This window comes from Lissotriton vulgaris, chromosome 3_1, assembly GCF_964263255.1.
Source record: "Lissotriton vulgaris chromosome 3_1, aLisVul1.2, whole genome shotgun sequence".
In the NCBI taxonomy this organism is placed as follows: Eukaryota; Metazoa; Chordata; class Amphibia; order Caudata; family Salamandridae; genus Lissotriton; species Lissotriton vulgaris.
The window spans coordinates 214,765,903-214,783,663 of NC_141689.1; positions in this window are offsets into that span (position 1 = coordinate 214,765,903).

A 17,761-nucleotide genomic window follows, 5' to 3' on the forward strand; every position below is an offset into this window, starting at 1 on the left:
GATGTACTCTTACTTCAAGAAACGCATATGTTGGGTTCCAAAGTGCTTAGCCTGCAGAGGTTCGGCTTCCAACAGGTCTACCATGCCGGGTTTACTAGAGGGTCCAGAGGCGTGGCTGTTTTGGTGCATCGTAGGGTGGCTTATGTGCATGAGAAGCAGTGGGCAGACCCACAGGGTCGGTACATATTTGTCAAAGGAATGGTGGGTGCTGAACCAGTGGTCTTTGGAAGTGTGTACGTCCCTCCCCCTCTGCAGTGGGCCTTGTCAGAAAGGCTGTTTGCAATATGGGAAGGCATCCCAGAGTCCTTGACGGTGGTTGGGGGGGACTGGAATGAGGTGATGGATGCCGGTGTCGACCGTCAGCGGAGACAAGATGTAGCTGCGAATGCACCCCCGTCCCGGCTGCGTGCGATGGTGGAGAGTATGGGCTGGGTGGACGTGTGGCGCCATATGCATCCGGTGGCACGTGAGTTCACATTTGTTTCTGCAGTGCATGGTTCCTTCTCGCGGTTGGATTATGTGTTTATGCCTGGTGCCTGCCTGAGTAGAGTGCGAGAGGCTGTTATATTGCCGAGAGGGCTCTCTGACCACTCCCCCGTCTCCGTCAAGATAGAGCTTCACACAAAACTACATCCGTTCCGTTGGAGGATGTCTTCGTGGCACCTACAACAACCTGAGTATGTCCACCATGTGCAGGAGGCGATTGATCAGTACTGGCGGGATAATCTTGTAGACTATGTCGACGCCGTGGTGGTTTGGGAAGCGATGAAGCCCACTATAAGAGGGGTCGATATTGCTTGGTGTTCGGCCACCCGCCGGAGGCCCAGGGAAGCCATTACTGCTGCAGCTGCACTGGTCGAGGCCCTAGAACAGCATAGCCGGGGAGGGGGCGATGAGACCGTGATACGGTTGCTCCTGCAGACACAACAGTCTTATGCCTCTGTCCTACACGACGAGGCTAAGCAAGCGTGGCTTGCCACGCGGAGCAGAATCTACTATTGGGGAGATAAGTCTTGCACGATGCTCCATCGGTTGTGTCAATGTACTCTTCAGCCAGTCACACTGCCAGGCCTCACTGCGGACGACGGGTCGATGATGACAGACCCGGTTGAATTGGCGGCTAGTTTCGCCCGTTACTTCACGGAGCAGTACTCCGCACGGGAGTGTCTTGACGCAGACGAGGTGGCCAAATTCCTTGATAACTAAACACAAAAAGAGGTCCCAGGGGACAAATTAAAGACCCTAACTGCTAAACCCCCTGACTTGAAATGACACCAACAAAAATTAGCAGTGAGTCAGGAAAAAACATCAGATCATGTACCCAACACAAAAGAACAGGGAAAGTTTCAATTTGAACGAGTTCCCATCAGTCCACCATCGAGACCGCCCTTCATCATCTGGGATCTCTATTCCATTGTAAGGTAAGGAAACCTCAAAAGACTTGGTGGTATTAGTAACCAAGTCGAGGGTATCCCAAACAGAATATCAAAGATGTACAACAGGTAAGTCTGGTGAGGAACTGAATAGCAGTGCTAGAAAAATGTGCAAGTGAAAAGAGAGAAAAGAAGCTCTAAAATTAGGTAGTGGTAGGGGAAAACAACTTTAATATACACCCTCACACTCCTAACAGAATAAAAAACAGTGCAATAGTAGCATTAATAGGAAACTACTAGCTGGAATACTGGGTCGACATGTTTCTGCAGTCTCCTGGAGCCTAGCGGTCTCCTGCTGCTTCATCAGGACCAAATGCTACTGCTATTAAAAAGAAAGATAAACCATATCACCTGATATATGTAAATCCTACTCGTCTTCCCAACCCAATTGTTGGTAAGGAACAGCCCCACCTCACCTGGCACCAGCTCAGGTAGTGGGCGCACCGCGCTCTCCGTCGGTACACCGGTCGTCCCTCTGAAGCTGTGAACACAGCTTCAGAGGGACGACCGGTGTACTACTATTGCACTGTTTTTTATTCTGTTAGGAGTGTGAGGGTGTATATTAAAGTTGTTTTCCCCTACCACTACCTAATTTTAGAGCTTCTTTTCTCTCTTTTCACTTGCACATTTTTCTAGCACTGCTATTCAGTTCCTCACCAGACTTACCTGTTGTACATCTTTGATATTCTGTTTGGGATACCCTCGACTTGGTTACTAATACCACCAAGTCTTTTGAGGTTTCCTTACCTTACAATGGAATAGAGATCCCAGATGATGAAGGGCGGTCTCGATGGTGGACTGATGGGAACTCGTTCAAATTGAAACTTTCCCTGTTCTTTTGTGTTGGGTACATGATCTGATGTTTTTTCCTGACTCACTGCTAATTTTTGTTGGTGTCAAATTCCTTGATAACCTACGACCGGCCGCAGTCTCAGGTGAGGCCAGGACGGCGCTCGACGCCCCGCTTACGGCTGAGGAACTTGGGGAGGCTCTGGGGCAGCTTAACATCGGGAAGGCACCTGGGCCGAGTGGCTACCCGTGTGAGTTTTACAAGAAATGTCACCTTCTGTTAGGGTCTCACCACCGCCGTGCGCTCGAGGCGGCCCGGACCCGAGGCAAACTGCCTTCTGATTGGCGCCACGCGGAAATTGTGGTGTTTCAGAAGCCGGGTAGGCCCCCCGACAGACATGACTCGTATCGCCCCATATCCCTGCTGGACAGTGAGGCCAAAATCCTAGCGAAAGCTCTAGCGAACCGCCTGCTTCCGTACATCACCGATCTGGTCCACCCTGACCAGGCCGGGTTCATGCCTCATAGGGCGACGCGCCACAACATCCGGCGGGCACAGGCGGCGGTGGATGCCATGGGGGCTTTGGGAGAACAAGCGGCTTTGCTGTTAGCGGACATGGACAAAGCCTTCGACTCTGTGAGTTGGACGTACCTCTTTGCACTCCTACCCCGTCTTAACCTAGGCCCGGTGTTTTTGTCGTACATTAAGCTACTGTACACCGACATTACGGCCTCGGTACGGGTCGCTGGGGCTATCTCCGAATGGTTTCAACTTGGTCGGGGCACCAGGCAGGGATGCCCATTGTCCCCATACCTGTTCGCCCTGGCCATGGAACCCCTGGCCTCCTGGGTGCGCATGGATACGCAGGTGCGCGGGTTTGTGTGGAATGGGGATTTAGCAGACAGAATTGCGTTGTATGCTGACGACGTCCTCTTTTTCCTTACGGACTTGCGACATACTGGGCCCCGGGTACTGGATATTATGCGTATCTTCGGAGAGGTCTCCAGCCTTGGACTGAACCTGCATAAGTCTACCCTGTGGGTGCTGGGAGGTGGAGCCATAACAGACCCCTGGGCGGCAGACCTTCGGGTGGCGTCCGACGGGCTGAAATACCTTGGGGGTCTTTCTGTCGGAATCGGCGGCCGTTGCTTGGGAATGTAATATCGTGCCTGTATGGAAGCGAGTTCAGGCTGACACCAAAACGTGGTCCAGAATGCCTTTAACCATATTCGGCTGGTCCGCAATCTTCAGGATGGTGGCGCTTCCACGCCTGCTGTATCAGTTGCAAAACTACCCCTACCCTGTCAGCCCGCAGTGGTTCCAACAAGTTAACTCGGTGTTGGGCCGTTTCCTATGGGCTGGAGGTGCGGCCAGGGTGGCGCTACGGACATGCTTCTTGTCCACCTATTCTGGGGGCCTGGCCACCTCCGATCTGCTGTCTTATTACCAGGCCTCGCAGCTGCTTGTTCTTAATGAATGGTGGTATGGTGACAGGGGAGACCCGGCCTATGCCTTGGAGCGCTCGCTCATGGGGGAACATACACACAATCTTAGACTCAGCCCGACTGCGGCGGACGTTACCATCTGTCACGAAAGTGGTGTTTGCTGTCTGGAGGAAGGGGCTGCGCCGAATGGGCTGGTGGGGTAAGCTGTCAGCAAAAACACCGCTGTGGCATAATGGCCTGCTCCCAGAGCTTTCTACCCTGGCCGGGTTTGAGGGACGGGAGGCCATTGGGATCTCGCTGCTGGGCCAAGTAATGTCAGGAACTACCCTCAAATCATTTCAAGAGCTCAGTGCGGAGTTCCACATGCCTCGATCCCAGTTCTTCCGCTATTTACAACTGCGCCATGCGCTCACCCCCAGTATCGCCCACTTGGAATCTCTCCTTGAGTTTAGTCCGGTCGAGGCGAAAGTCTTTATGGGAGACCAGGGGGACAAGAAGGTCTCCCGCATCTAGCAGACACTGGTTACTCACTGCTCCTCTACATTACTCCCCCTTCGGGTGGCATGAGAGGTGGATGTAGGTCCCATGGACGAGGACGATTGGAGGGAGGCCCTGGAGTCCCCGCGAGGGGCTGCTATCGCCATGCGGCTTCGGCTTATCCAATTTAAATACCTCCATAGAGCCTATTACACCCGAGAGCGTCTGTGGAAGGCAGGACTTATTGAGTCTCCGGAGTGTCTGCGCTGTGGGGCTGCACTGGGTACGCTGCTGCATACGGTGTGGTCGTGTGTTAGACTATCTGGTTTTTGGAGAGGTGTATGGGGCTGTCTGTCTAAAGTCCTGGGTTGGGATCTCCCCCGCACTCATCGACTGGGGTTGCTCCATGTTATGGAAGGTATCGGTGGAAACGTTTACAAACGCCACCTGCTGTTGCTGGGACTCGTAGTGGCTAAAAGAGACCTGGCCCGGGCATGGAAGGGGGAGCGAGCCCCCCCCCCTGTCGGCATGGAAGGCTGGACTGGATTACTATATGGGACTGGAGAAACCGGTGTTTGAGGCAAGGGGATGCCCACGTAAACATTTCAAAATCTGGAAGAGGTGGGGCGATTATAGAGGGTTGTCTCTGGATCCCCCGGCGGAAAGGGAGGAAGACATTTGAATGTACTGTGTTATAGTGGCCTGAGATCTGTGGCATAACTATCACACCGCACCCAAGATTTGCTTGCTGCATTTTGCACACGTGCGTGGGGGGTGGGAATGGGGAGGGGTTGGGGGGTAGTGGGGTAGGGGGAGTTGGTAGGGTGTGGGTGGGTTGCGGGGCTGTTCCTATTGAGCTGTTCACTCTTTATTGATAAGACATTTATGCATATGTAATAATCTGTGCCATGACTGTTGGTGGCGCTCTCTTGATTGTGGGGAGCCACACTTTCCCTTGCTTTGACAGCTCAATAAAATTTGTTGTGAAAAAAAAAAATCTTGAGTTTTCCTAAATATGTAACTGTATTGAGACTTCTCCGTGATTATTTGTGTGTCCTTTGACACTTGATTGATTAAGTTAGATTTATTGTATAGGTTAATAAAGCTGGCATTCCATAATTGTGAAACTCGACTCTTAGACTCTCTTTTTCCGTTCCAGTGCGTACGCCCTCAATAATTTATCTGGTTCCTCATTCGAAGTGCTCCTCTATCAATGCTTCCTATTCATTCACATAAGACCTTGGGGCATATTTCCAAGGGCTTTATCTCCGCTTTTTTGGCTTAAAGAACTCAAAAAAGCGGAGATAAAAATATCACACTATTTACAAGAGGGTACTAACATGCATAATCGCATGTTAGAACCCTTTTGCACTACGCCTACATTTGCATCTCTAACGAGATGCAAAGTGGGCGTTCCTGACATTCACTACATGTCAGGACATCGTTAGCACGGCTTCGCTCTATCAGCAAGGATGCCCTAGCATTTTAGCAGACGTTAGTTTTTGGAGAAACTGCTGTTTTCTCCAAAAATTAACGTCTGCTTAATTCTTGACTTAGCCACCCCTAACATGGGGGGTGGATTGTGCTGATACAACCCTGTGGGTCGTATCAGCAAGGTTATCGCCCTTTTGCAGGGAACATTGCTGGAAAACCAGCGATGTTCCCTGCAAAAGGGAGATAACCTCGCTATCTCTGGAATTTTTATCTCCCTGGAGTAACGCGTTGTTAATTACACGCTACCAGGGCGATAAATAGAGATAACCTGCGATAATCTAATCATCGCTAAGAACGGCCTGTTGCTAATATGCCCCCTTATTCTTTATGTATCTAGTTTTGTTCTAGAAATTAGCATTGATTAGCTGATTAATTATTCATCTATCGGGATAGTGCTTAGGTGTTACAGAAATATAACCTTTAATTTTTATTTGCTCTGACTTGCTGTTAAAATGTTATATTTGCTCACACCACAGTGTTTTTGCAGTTTCTATAATTTCATGTAGCAAAACAATGTGTAAAAATACTCGGTTTGGGGGTGAGCCAGAACATATTCCTGTACTACTAAGTATGCTGTCCGTTACGCTCACAATTTTGCTGCCCAACTGGTTTCTGATTTTTCTTTTCTCTGTACTGCTCTTTTTAATGAGAGCATTGATGGCATTGACTCTATAACTAAATGTTTGAATTTTGTAATAAAACTCATTCATTTACCATTGCTCAAGAACTCACTTATTGAGTTAGTCTGTGAGAAATTGGATTGTTGGTTGATGGGGAGCAGACGTCCTTCTCAAGCAACAGACATATTCATTGTCAGGAGGAATAACAAAAGTTACTAAATTAATCTCTGCTTAAACCTCTGGTAATTTAACACAAAAGCAGTAAAATGTAATGTATTATTTGACACCAAAATGAAAAAATCCAATCAGTAAAAATGCAGATTTGAAATTTCAAATATGTATGGTAAGTATGGCGCCTCAAAGCACAAATCACCACTTCTGCTTATCTGGTGGGTCGAAACTGAGAGAAAGGTACAAGTCCAAGCCAACATCGATGGAGTGTGGGCTGGATATATAGGTAAGTTCCTGTAAAGAATGCACATTCTCACAGTTCGGCACAGTGAATCCAATTTGCAGTGGAGGAAGATGAGGAGCATGGAGATTGTTGACCATGGTCGCTGGTGTAGCACAAAGCAAAGGCCGAGCGTTGCAGATGGTTGCCACTTTACAATGAAGATCCTGTCAAGGACAGTTGTTGAAGGAGCTTTGCATTGGTGGTCACCATGGGATGTCGATGCTGTAGCGGAAATTGCAGATCCCATGTTGCTGGTGGTTGCTGTAGCGCGAATAGTCTAGTTCACTGGAGTTTCGCATTGATGGTAAGCATAGGCAGCAAGATCTTGGCACAAACTGTCCTGTTCGTGGTTTTGAACAGCCCAAACTTCTAATGTTCTCCTTTTTTTCCATGAGGAGCTTAACTCATGCCACATTAAGAGTCCTAGACCTGGAAGGGGTGTTGGGGATCAGAAGCTTACTAAAGCACAGGCCAAAAGGGCTCAGCCAGGACCAGGAAGGTCCAGTACAGCAAGTAGCTCCGGACAGGAGGCCATATAATTAGCCCTTGGAGTCACTCAGGTAGACTAGGATGAAGGGAGCTGGTCCATTATTCAGTCTCGTGCAGTTATACAGGCCTCAGCCAGAAGAGCAGTCCTCTATCAGCCCTTCTTTAGTGTTGACAGGCCCAGGAGTGTACCGAAGAGTTGGTCTACATGTCCAATAGTGATACTTGGTGCCAGCTGTGAAGTGGGAGAAACTTCTGAAGGCTTCCCCCTATAAAAGTGCAGACAATTCCTTGCCGCCCTGGTCACAGGATATCTCGGGGCACAATAGGATAGTGTGAAGTATTTTATGTGTGTGCAGAGGCCGCACCTTTGAAGTTCAAGAGAAGAGAGTGACAGAGGAGCCTCCCCCATCAAGTCAGAATGGCTTACTCAGCCTCCCCTTTTGTGATAATTTCTGGGAGGAATATACAAAGGTCAACTGCCCCAGTAATGTGATCCAGGAACAGGCTGCAGGCACCAAATGGTTAGGAGAAGAACATGCCAACATTCTAAAAACTTTGCAGATGGCTGTGTATGAACTTGGGTGGCGAAGTGAGATAAATACCGATAATGGATTCAACCCAGATCTGTGACTGGGTGTGAGTCTGAAAATTTTCAGCTCTCCATCCATCATCTCCTTATGTTGCATTGTTTGCCCTAAATTAGCAGGGCATGCCCAGAATTGGGTCCCTTGCTCACTTTGCCACTGGATTCAAGCTAGCCTGGCTGATGAAGGGTGTTACCCCGAAATAGGTCCAAGGATGGGTTGCTTCCGGTCCATGGAAGACCTGGCTTGGCCGTTCATGCTGCTCTGTTCTCATGAGGAACAGGGACAAGACTTATTTGCATATGACTGGGTCTGAACTGGGGTGTCGAAATGAGCGATGATGGATTCAACCCAGATCTGTGACTGGAGTTTCAGTGCTCCATCCATCTTCTCCTTGTGTTAACTTTCTAAAAGAGGCATTTTCAGAGTTCTGACTTAAAATCCAACTTTACAATTACAGAGAATTTTAAATTACAACACCAAATATGATATTCCACCCTGCTCTCAAATAAAAGTTCTCACTTATTGAATGCAACAAAGTAGGCCTACGTTATCACTTGGGGAGGCAGCCCTCACAGTAGTGAAAAACAAATTGGGAGTTTTTCACTACCAGGACGTTTAAAACGTAAAAGTACATGTCCAACATTTTAAATACACTGGGCCCGCACTCTGGGCTGTATAGGGCCTACCCTAGGGTTGACCACTATGAATTGAAAAAGGGAATTTTAGGTTGGCAAAATGATATTTTGCCATATTGAATTGCCAGTTGAAAACTGCACTTAGGATGTAATTGCAGACCTGAATACATTGACAAAGGGTACTTAAGTCAGCGGCACAATAGGTGCAGCAAGATCATTAGTACCATTTACTTTACTGGCCCTGGGTACATGTGGTACTACTTTACTAGGGATGTATACATAAATTAAGGGTGCTAATTGGGTGTAAGCCAATTTCACCACATTTGAAGGAGAGAGCACAATCAATTGAGCACTGGTTAGCAGTGGCAAACATCATAGAGTCGTAAAAGCCACCAATAATGGATTCGGATAAAAAGGAGGGGTGAAAACAAAAGGTTTGGGGGGTGGGGGGGACCCTGGAGAGAGTGCCAGGTCCAATGGGACCCATTTTTCAAAATTGATTGTATTTCAGATTTGTGATGCATTGGTATGTGCCCTAACACAGGGACACAATACTTTATGCAATTAAAGTTTAACCTCATCTCCGATGCTTTAAATGTGGGTATTCTAACTGAGGTGAGATTTTGGGGTGCCCCACACCCACCTGCACCAGTGTGGCTGAGAGTTGGGGAATAAGATACTGAAGTGAGGAGTTTAATAACAGGCCTCCTTTAGAAATGTCATGAAGACTTTTTAATCAAGTGGAGGCTGATTAGTTCTTGTTTACACACTCTACTTTGCCCAGTGTTGGAAATTGGGTTTTTGGTTGGTAGAAGTGTACACCCTGTACAAGCAGGAACCACTGTTCTTAGTTGGGGTGTTGCAAAGTCATCCTGAGCCCTGGACTCCTCCATTTTTTGCTGATTGGTACTGGTGGTGACTGGCTCTGACTGTTCCTGGTCTCTCCCTAACCAGGCCAAAGGCCAGTGCTATGCTGAAAACACACTTTCAGTACAGTGAAAACACATACATAAACTAGGGTACACTATGTTTTAGGGTACCCCTATGATTAGCATGACCTCCCCTATAAGGCCCTAGTCCATATTAGGGCAGGGGGGGATTAAAACTGTTTAGAGGCGAGCAAGCCCTTTCTGCACTTGAAATTGTGCACTGCTGAAGCCGGAGGTCAGTTTAAAAGCTGTTATTTGTTGCAGGACTGCTTTTAATATAAATAGGAGCACAGAGGGAAAACCCGGACACAGGTCACCCTCCACTCATAAAGTCATTCAAACTGCAATGACCTGGTGCACTTAGGCAGTGTTTTATACTTCTTTGACAAATGTACAAAACGTTGCAATCATTTACAACTATCTCCCCTTTCTTTGAAGTTTATGGGGTAGAGAGTACACCGTTACCATGCCAAATTTAAAAAGACTCCATCCCTTGTAGGTCAGTCGTGATTAATGGAGAACAAACAATAACGTGTCTTGTGAAAAAATGTGAGAAAGCAAGATGACCCCTCAAGGGCGACCCACCAACGGGTTGTCCTGTGCTCACTCTCTGATAGCCTGGCACAGACCATTCTAATTTAACTCAAGAGGCAATGTGTAAAGTGTTTGTGCATAAACTGACAAAGTGAAAACACCACTATAAGACTCTACACCTGGTTAGAAAAATAGATAGATTATGATTTCATAAATAAAACAGGATCACAACAACAAAACTTCAATGTGCAGAAGTCTAGATATGAATATTTTTGAATGAATGTCAAAATAGTGCTAAGAAGCTAAAAGCGCTTTAATCAGTTATCTGGTCTCACTAGACTGGCGAAAAGTAAATATTTCGGGCAGACCGCAATGGAGCATGGGCTGGATACAGGGATCCACATGAGCCTACTGCACCAAAGTACCTTGTTCTGGGATGTGTAGTCATAGACATGGAATCAAGGTGCAGCTGAGGTGATACGTTGGTGAGGAGTCACGATGATTGTTTTCAGCCCAAATGTGGCAATACGTCAGTTTCAGGTGTGAGCGCTGGTTCTGGATGCAATGCATGGCTACTGCTCCCGCTCCTGTGTTGATGCCAAAGGCGATGCACCGGTTCAGAGGGCAATGCACCAGGTTCTCTCAACGCAACAACGTGGATGCACTGGTTCCGAGGGGAATACACCGGTTCCACTCAAAGCAATGATGAGGATGCGCTTGTTCTTGATAGAGCAGTACCTTAGGTCTCACTTCCAAGGGTCCAGGACTGGGGTGGCAACACTTGGCAGGGCAGACTCACAGCTTGCAGAGTCCAAATGCAGATACAGGTAGTTGAAGTCTTTGATATACCTGAGACTTGGAACGGGAGGCAAGCCAGCAAGTCCTTGGAGTCACTCTGGGTTCAAGTGATGCAGGTCCAGTCCTTCTCACCCGGGCAGGAGACCAGAGGGCAGCCAGAGGTCCAGTACTTATACCAAGTGGTGCCTTTGAAGTGGGGGAGATTTCAAAGAAAGATTTGAAGTGAACAGAGGTTCTCCCTTCCTGCCCTGGCTCGAGACATACTACAGGGTAGAGGGTAATTGTTCCTGTGTGTTGTGACAGGACATAGCCCATTCAGGTGTAAGAGTGAGTTCCTCCCCCATCCCGCTCAGGATGACCCATATGAATACATCTGACTACTCAGTCGCATCTAGCCTTCTTTCGCATGTGAATGTCGAGAGGGAATGCTGGAAGCCACCTTTCGCCCACTCCTGACAGGTATTCCAGTGACCAGCAAAAGCCACCAAATGACTAAAGTAAGTAAATGCCAATTTGTAAAGGTGTCATTTGCTAAACTGGAATTGGAATGGTGGTAGTGCCACCAAGATCTGAAATAGGCCCAGAGTCTGGAAAGACTTGACAGATGAATTGCTCCCCCCACTATGAAAGATATGTAATCAATCATTGGAATCTGTACTGTTCCTTGGGTCTGGAAAAAGGAAATAGTAAACTCCCTACTGAAGAAATCTTCTGCAGACCCTTTGTTCTTCAGTAACTGCAGGCCAACATCGCTTTTGTCTTTTCCTGTAGAGCGCTTCATGAGTAAAAAGTTGTCCCTTCATCTGTTCTGTTTTAGACCAGGGCATGGTACTGAATCAGCTTTGCTTCTGGCCATGGATGAACATAGGATTAGAGTGGATATTGGCCAGTCAGCAGTCTTGATAATAGTTGATCTATCAGCCATTAACAAATCTGTGAATCACAAGACACTACTGGCAAGATTATCCAGGACTGGGGTCAGTGACACAAAACTGAACTGGAAGGGTTCCTACCTATAAGATCCGCTGGCTCCATACTGCTCTTACTTCGAAACAATCAAACACGGAGTCTCACTGGGATCAGCACTAGTCACATTCTAACATTTAAATGAGGCCTCTACTAGCACTCATCAAATCCCACAACATTAGACTAATGATTTATACTAATGATACACAGTTGATTTTGTCCATTGAAAGCAACAAGCCAGATGTTCAGGTCGCATATCATAAATGTATAGGCAAAATCATCAATTGGCTAGACAGGAACTCTCTAAAATTCAAAGGTGACAAAACTGAGTTTTTGTGCTGTCCAGCTACCAAAATTCCAATGAAACTCCCCTTGAATTTCTGGCCACTGACAAAGGAGAATGAGCTAAAACAACCAGAGAAAGTGTGCAATTTGGGGGTCACCATTGATAATTGGCTATCTATAGAGAGCCATGTAAATAAAGTGGAAGGCAATTGCTTTGCACTTCTCCAGGGCTTAGGGAAACTTTTACTGATGCTGCCCTCTCATGCAAAATCTTTGATTCTGCGAAGTGTGATACTAAGTAGGCTTGACTACAGTGACGCTCTGTTACGTGGAGTACAAAAATATCTAATAAAGAGACTGTACTGGGTCCAAGCTTCAGCTGCAAATCTGGCAATAAAGAGGCCATGGGGATTCCCTGCCTGTAGCGCTATGAAGGAACTCCATTGGCTCCCAATGAATCAGAGGATATACTTTAAATCTTTGTTCATAGTTTTCGAAGCATTTCAGAGTAAGAGCCCTCTGCTCCTGCAAAGAAGATTAAAAAGATACGCTCAAGAAAGATACCTTCCCTCAGCAACTGCAAACCTCAATTGCATTGCAAAAGTCTGTTAAAAAGACTGGGCCGTCGAGCCTTCATGATCAGAGTGGGACAAAAGGGGGTAAGGATGGACGGAGCATCTGAACCAATCAAACACTCACACCCAGTCAACAGATCTGGGTTTAATCCATCACCGTTCTTTAGCCCACTCTGCCACCCCAGTTCAGACATGACCATGTGCAAATCAGTCTGACCCTGTGCCTCATGGGAACAGTCCAGCCCGAACTGCCAAGCCATGCCTTCCCTGGACCGGATTCAATCTTCCTAGGACCGGTTTCTGGCATTACATCCGTCTTCAGCCAGGCTTGCTTGAATCAAGTGGCTAAGTGAGCAAGGGACTCACCTCTGAGCATACCCTGCTGCTTCATGATCAGAGTGGCTCAGCTTCAGAATGATCTTACAGTAGCCCTAATATCTGCAAAAAACCTACTTTACTTCAGAAAAGACTTTAAAAACTGGCTTATTCCCATGTAACTCAATGATTTAACTCACTGAATAGCAGTTTGCTTCTTGCCTATGTAAAGGCCTTCAGCGCCATGATACCTTGCTTACAAGTTTAAGTTAAGAATGCAAGATACTATAAAACTTTAAGTTACTAGAAAAAAGTGGTTTGTGAACACTGAAGGTAACTCAAAAGTGTAAGTTACCTTTATGAAACAGACACCCTCCACAACATTCCTGCATATCACAACAATAGAGGTAAGTTTCAAGCTCACAACATTTCAAATTTAATTTGTAAGATTCAAGGACTGAAATCAAGTCCTAATATTGGGTATTTTTCAATATTCAATTTACTATGTCAAATCATTTGACCTGATATTGAAACATGCAAAAGAAAAACACAAACAAATGGTAACAAATTATGGAGCCCACATTTATTATTCTCACTAAAGCGTTTGCCACATTTCAGAACATTTTATTCTTTTGGGAAGGTCTAACTGTCTATTCTCACTACAAATTCAACAACATTTAGGAAAATTTTGCCCTTTGGGGGCGGGGATTAAATGTACTGTTTCTATTCCAAAGTTAACTACATTTAGGAAATTATTGGACTTTGGGGTTGGGAATGATTTACTATTCCTACTCCAAACTTAACCACATTGGAGAAAGTGTTGGACGTGGGTGGGTGGGCAGATTTACTACTCCATCTCCAAATGTAACCACATTTGGAAAATGTTAGACTTTGTGGGGGAGGAGAAACAGTTACATTCTCACTCCAAACCTAATGACATTGGGGAAAGTGTTGTCCTTCGGGGGCGGGAAGTTGGTGAGATTTACTATTCCCATTCCAAACGTAACCACATTGGGAAAAGTTCTGAACTTTGGGGGAGTGACACAAAATTTCTATTTCTAAAATTCAAAAGAAAAATAATACTTTAGAGGGATCCATGTTACTCATCTAGAAACAGCATGTTTAATATATGCTAAATTAGAAGCATTATTAAAACAGAAATACTCATTAAAAACCTTAAACCAAAAATGTACAAAACATGTAAACAATCAAATTAAAAAATCCATAAATTTGCAATACATTAAAAAATATGTATTATGACAAATACATTACTTTAAACTAAAAACTATATAAAATTATTGAAATAAATACTTTATGAAGAAAATGTTACAAAAAATATGCATTGTTAATGTAGGCAATATGGATAGGAAAATGTTTAAGAAATTGCATTCATAAAATACTACTAAGATATTTAACTAACTACATATAAATGATTACACAATTATAAAAAAGAAAGAAACAAAAGAGAAAATGTACATTTAAATATTGAAAAAACAAAGCAAACTAATGATCTCTGGAGTAAGTTACTCATTTTGGTTTTCACAGAAGGTACTTACTCATCGATGTGTAAGTGCCTTCTGTGAATACCAAATTGAGTAACTTACTCAAAATGAGTAAGTTACTCAAAATGAGTAATTTACTCATTCTGATATTCACAGAAGGCTCTTACTCATTGATGAGTAAGCGCCTTCTGTGAATACCAAAATGGTAGTAAGTTTAGGATTTTGTCTTAAGTTGGTTCTGTGAATCGGGCCCAATGATATTAAAAACTAGTATAAAAGCGATATTCTTACCTGTGCTTATCTGTCCACAACATTTCTACTTCAGGATATTAAGACCTAATATTTGTGTCTCGCGAAATTCTTGACACAGTATTTGGAGTAACGCAGTGGTTGCTACCACAGGTATGACATGTAAGGCTAAAGTTAATGATAAAACAGGACTCTGAGACTTCACACAATGGAGATTGACCAATGTCTTTCTCACCCGCACATGTGCATTTACATTTGAAAGCTATTCGGATGCGGTTGAACCAGTGTTGGCTAACCATATATATTTGAGGCTTAGAATTAGTAAGTTACCTGTGAGATACTGGTTATCCTGCGAAACACCAGACAAGACAGTGTTACAAGCGGGTAAATGATGTTACAAACTTCTCCCTCGTGGGATAGATATTTGCCACCCTGAAGGCAAAAATGCTTACGCAATTGCCACGAAACATGGGTAGCTGGAGCATGAAGACCGCAATTGACTTGAAAGAGTGATGCATCAAGACTTTTGAGACTTGTCTTACATTTTTTGATGGATCCCTGGCAATTTAGACTTTCTCTTATAACTGTTTTAAAGTTGTATGGGCTTGGGCTTTGGACTGCACTGTTTTTTGAATGATTAAGGATTTTCTTTAACTCATTATATGCAACATCTTTTTTAAAGAATGTGTCTGAGGACCTATGGAGGAATAGCTGCATATCATATGATCCTCTCCAGAGTCAATTCACTGGAATTTCATCCGAGCTCTGGCTTGGGCTGCATCAGCAGCACTACGCTAGGGCCTGATGTGATACCGCGGGGTCAAAGAGGCAAGTTACTCACAGACTGCTGCTGGTTAACACCCTGATAGGATATAGTCAGTTTCACTGCTTCCTCTACAATTGGGTTAGGATTTTGTCTCACCCACCATTGCATTGCTGGATAACAAGAGTTCATCATCTGTTCTTTCAATATATTTCTGATGTTTTCATTAGTAATCAAAGTGGCATCTATCCACATGTCTGTTAAATCCTTAGTCCTATGGAACTATTAGAAATGGGGCTCTCTAATTGGCAGAGGTAGGTACCTTTGTCCAAGTAGGGACCGTTCTTCCTAGTCAGGGTAAAGGGAATTCACTTCTAAAAAACCCTGCTCACCCCCTTTGAAGCTTGGCACGAGCAGAAAGGCTTATCTCAGAGGCAGTGTGTAAAGCATTTGTGGACACATACAGTAATACAGTGAAAATACTACAAATGGACACAACACTACTTTAGAAAAATAAGTAATGTTTATCTAAACCAAACAAGACCAAAATGACACAAATCTACAATACAATAATCCAAATATGACTTTTAGAAGGTAAACAGAGTTCTGTCCATAGAAAATGATGGATGCAATACTTTCAACACAAAGTACCTTGGATGCCTCAAAACCTCAAGCAAAAAGGGTCACAGGGAAGCTGATGCATCAGTTCCTAACACAGGGAAGGTGATGTGTCGGTTCTTTGCTCAGGGGGAGGGGATGCATCTGTTTCTTACTGCTCTGCAAGGGAGGTGGTGCATCGGTTCCTTACCGGAGAAGAGGTGATGTGTTGGTTTCAAACTGCATGAGGAGGTGATGCATTGGTCTCTTACTGCATCCCAGCGATGCAACAGACCTGGAGCCTTGATGCAATGCGTGATGATCCGGTACGATGCGCTGATGGTCGGGGCAAACAGGCCCTGCGACGATTTCAGCTGCTTCCCCTCGAATCATTGGTTCTTACACAGCAGGGCCTGCATCAGAGTCGGTGCAGTGATCTGGGACGATGGAGATTGGTGCACGGATTTGTCGCACGGCTGACTCTTCAGCTGCGGCAATGCGGCAGAAATTCTTCTTGCACTGCTGTGATGCGTTGTAATCAGGCAAAACTATTTCCAGAGGCCCAGAACACTGGCAGGCACCTCTTGGCAGGTCAGAACTCCCAGCAGTGGAGTTCAGGTAGGACTGGGGGTGTAGTCTTTGTGTCCCTGAGACTTATGAATAGGAGGCACGCTCTACTTCAAGGCCTTGGAAATTTTCCTCAAACAGGGGACACAGCACACAGCAAAGTCTTTGTCCTTTCCTTGGCAGAAACAGCCACTGCAGGCCAACCTCAGACAGCACACAGCAAAGGGGAGTGCTTCTCCTTCAATTTCTCCAGCTCTTCTCCTTGGCAAAGGTTCCTCTTGAATTTCAGAAGTGATCTACCATCGTGTGGTCTGGGCCCCAATATTCCTATTCCATTTCTCTTTGTTCTCTTGTGATAGAGAGGCTCTGTGCTCAGTCAAAACCAGTTCTGTCCTCTCTGGCCCAACTTCCCGGCAAGAGGTGGAGACAGCATTGTGTAAGGTACACCAGGCCCATTCAGGTGAAAGGAAATCTCTTCCCCCTACTCTAAATGCAACCAAGGTCTAATCACCTCAGGTCTATTTAGCTCAGCACTGACTCATCCAGGAAAGGCAGGACACACCTCAACCCCTTCAGCGGCTGTCTACAGTGAATGCACATCCCCAGCCCTTGTCACTCCAAAGCCAGATAGTCAATACACAAACCAGCAGAGGCACACAGTATGACAAAGTAAGACAATATCTACTTTCTAAAAGTGATATTTTCAAACACAGAATGTAACAATCATCCTTACTAAAAGATGCACCTTTATATTCTGAGTTCAAGCATACTAAACATTACCTTCCTCTATTGACCCAGTGCGAAGTTATATTTATAAGATCGGATAAATAAACTCCCATTCTATCCTATGGGACAGATTGCCTTTCAATAGTGAAACACAAACTTCACTGTAGTTCACTATCAGGACATGTTACTCACATCAGGACATTGCCTACCTTTCATATACACTGCCCCCTCCCATAGGGGTACCTCAGGCCTACCTTAAGGGTGACTCATATATGAGAAAAGGGAAGGTTAGGGCCTGGCAAGTGGGTGCACTTGTCACGTTGGCATAGCAGTAGAGAATGTGCGCAGGCACTGCTGTGACATGTCTGAGAACCTTTTGCAAGGCAGCTTTTGTGGGTGGCACAATCAGTGCTACAGGCTCTCTGCCGGCATTTGACATACAGGCTCTGGGCACACATGGTGCACTGTACTAGGGACTTAGTAGTATGTCAAACAAGACAATAATTGAAGCACTAATCCATATTCACAATT